Consider the following 3,663-nt stretch of genomic DNA (forward strand, 5'->3'; position numbering starts at 1 on the left):
GCAGCTCCCTTCCTGAGACACCAACAGGAGACTAGAGGACCTTTGAGAAGACCGAGGAGTCAAGAAGAGGAGGTATTGAGAAACTCGGGACCAACTCAGAACCACTGGGTGAGTCTCTCCCACTAATCAGGCTCCCCGGATGGGGCAGTAGTCCCGAAACACAGGGAACTTCGTGGAGTAGAGTGGTCCAGTGAGAGTCCCCTGTTGGAGCTGAGAACCCAGTAAACCAGGAGCATTACAGAGGAGGGTCGTACAGTGAGAGGTTTCAATGCAGAGTGAGAGTCTGTGGCCCAGGTTGTAGCTCCAGTCCCCAGGGAACATAGCAGAGCAGGGCCACTCAGTGAGGTAATCCCTCACAGGGCTGGGCTCCCCAGCCCAGGTGGTAGGTCAGGACACCTGGGAACATCACAGAGGAGGGCTTCCCAGTCCAGGTGATAGTTCTGGACTGAAGGAAACTTCTCAGAGGAGAGTTGCCCAGCGAAACTTCCCCACTGGGTAAGTCTTCCCCGCTGGGCAAGACTTTCCCACCAGGGCAGTAGAACCAGAGACACAGACCCAGTCTGCAGTCTAGTCCCCCTTTGACTGATCATTAGTCAACAAGTGGAGGTGCCTCTTCCCACTAACAGGGAATATACCCCACCTAAAGGCCACCACTCCTAGAAAGGCAACTTCCTAATGGAGCACCACATTATCAAATTCCTCCAAGACATCAGGCTACTGAAGGCTAAGAGGTGAGATTGGAAATCTACAGAGACAATATTAGTCAATAGAGGAAATCTGCAATGTCCCAGAGTTTCACAACTAGAGGGGTAGATACCTGAGCAATATGAGAAAACAAGGGAAGAAAATGTCCCAAACAAACCTAGATGGTATAGCAATAAAATCCAATAGCAGCATGGCAGAAGAAATGTCAGAAAGGGAGTTCAGAATGTGCATAATTAAAATGATCAGGGATGCAAATGAGGAGATGAAAGAGCAAATGCAGGCATTGAAGGATGAGATGAAAGGGCAAATGCAGGAATTGAATGATCGCACCAATCAACAGTTAAAAGAGCAAATACAGGAAGCAAAAGTTCATTTCAATAAAGAGTTAGAGATATTGAAAAAAAAAACTAAAAAGAAATCCTTGAAATGAAGGAAACAATAAATGAAATTAAAAACTCCATAGAAAGCATAACCAATAGGATAGAACACCTGGAAGACAGAATCTCAGATACTGAAGACAAAATATTAAATCTTTAAAACAAAGTTGACCAAACAGAGAAGATGGTAAGAAATCATGAACAGAATCAACAAGAATTATGGAATAACATGAAAAGGCCAATTCAAGAATTATTGGGATTGAGGAAGACATAGAGAAACAAACCAAAGGAATGAATAATCTATTCATGAAATAATATCAGAAAATTTCCCAAATCTGAAGAATGAAATGGAAAATCAAGTTCAAGAGGTTTATAGGACTCCAAATACACAAAATTACAACAAACCCACACTGAGGCACATTATAATGAAAATACCTAACATACAAAATAAAGAATCTTAAAGGCTGCAAGAAAAAAGCATCAAATTAGATTCAGGGAGAAACCAATAAGGATATCAGCAGATTTTTCAATCCAGACCCTAAAAGCTAGAAGGGCCTGGAACAACATGTTTCAAGCCCCAAAAGAAAATGGATGCCAACCAAGAATCTTATACCCAACAAAACTTACCTTCAGATTTGATGACAAAATAAAATCCTTCCATGATAAACAAAAGCTAAAAGAACTCACAAAAAGAAAGCCAGCATTACAGAACATTCTCATCAAAATATTCCATGAGGAAGAGATGAAAAACAATGATGTAAATCAGCAAAGGGAGGAACTACCCTAAAGTAACAGCCAAATAAAGGAGAATCCAAGTAAGTCGTGTCAAAAAAAAAAAAAAAAAAAAAAAAAAGAGCAAAATCACATCTCAATAATAACCTGAATGTTAGTGGCATGAACTCCTTAATCAAAAGACATAGAATGACAGATTGGATTAAAAAGAAAGATCCAACAATTTGCTGCCTGCAAGAGAGTCATCCCATAAAAAGAGATACATACAGACTAAAGGTGAAAGGATGGGGAAAAACATACCATGCACATGGACACAGCAAAAAAAGCCAGAGTATCCATCCTCATATCAGATAATGTGGACTTCAAGCCAAAGTTAGTCAGAAAGGATAAAGAAGGACATTTCCTACTGCTTAAGGGAAGCATAAATCAGCAAGAAATAACAATCACAAATATCTATGCCCCAAACATTGACTCATCTATGTAAGTCAAACAAATCCTTATCAATTCCAGAAAACAAATAGACCACAACAGAATAATACTAGGTGATTTTAACACACCTCTCTCACCACTGGACAGATCCTCCAAACAAAAATTGAACAAAGAAACCATAACACAATCAATAATTTAGACTTTCTGGACATTTATAGAATATACCATCTAACAAAGATCAAATACACCTTCCTCTCAGCAGCACATGGATCCTTCTCTAAAATAGACCATATTTTATGTCACAAAGCTAATGATGCAAGTACAAGAAGATAGAGATAATACCTTGTATTCTTTAAGATCGTAATGGATTGAAATTAGAAATAAATAACAGAATAAAAACCAGAAACTACTCTAACACCTGGAGATTAAATAATACACTATTATATGATAAATGGATAACAGAAGACATCAGGAAGGAAATTAAAAATTTCTTAGAGGTAAATGAGAACAAAGAAATATCATATCAAATCTCTGGGACACTATGAAAGCAGTAGTTGGAGGAAAATTTATTTCATGGAGTGCATTCAATAAAAGAAGAAAAAACCAATAAATAAATGACCTAACACTATAGCTCAAAGCCCTAGAAAAGAAGAACAGAGCAACACCAAAAGCAGTAGAAGACAGGAAATAGTTAAATTCGGAGGTGAAATCAACGAAATTGAAACAACAACAACAAAAAAAAAATTGACAAATAAAGAGTTGGTTCTTTCAAAAAATAAACAAAATTGATAAACCCTTAGCCACACTAACAAAGAGAAGGTACTGGGGTCCAACCCTAGCAGGAGTCCATGGGTTCCACACTGGTAATGGGACGCGGGGAGACAGCGTTGGCGATGGATGGAGAATGAAAGACACAGACTCTATTTCTGGTGCAATCACTCCCACTTTATTCTGGGGAAGGCTGGGTTTATATACATTTTTCTTCAGGCTATAATGGCAGTCTTGTGGTTAATATTAAAGAAGTTTCCGAAGCACAGGCAGAAATTGTTTTTAACAAGGAACCGAAAGATTATGAGAAAACAGTAACCTTACAGATTATCCTTACCTAATCACAATTGTTTTAAGAATATCTAACTACATCAATGAGCTAATACAATGTTTATTTCCTTAATATCAAAACTCTATGTGACCTAAGACTATTCTTATTATTCTCGCGGTTAAAGCGATAGACAAGTAATCTCATGTGACCATCTCTACTAGGTCCATCTGGTTAATATCTAAATTGCTGAGTTAAGGGCTACAGGAGGGCAGCGACCCAATGGTTATTGTGTATCAACGTTTATTATAGGGGTGACATATTCTTTGTAGGAAGGAAGGAATGTTGTGAAACCTTATTCTCTTACCTCACCCCCACATATAA

Source organism: Sciurus carolinensis, chromosome 5 (genome assembly GCF_902686445.1).
Source record: "Sciurus carolinensis chromosome 5, mSciCar1.2, whole genome shotgun sequence".
NCBI lineage: Eukaryota > Metazoa > Chordata > Mammalia > Rodentia > Sciuridae > Sciurus > Sciurus carolinensis.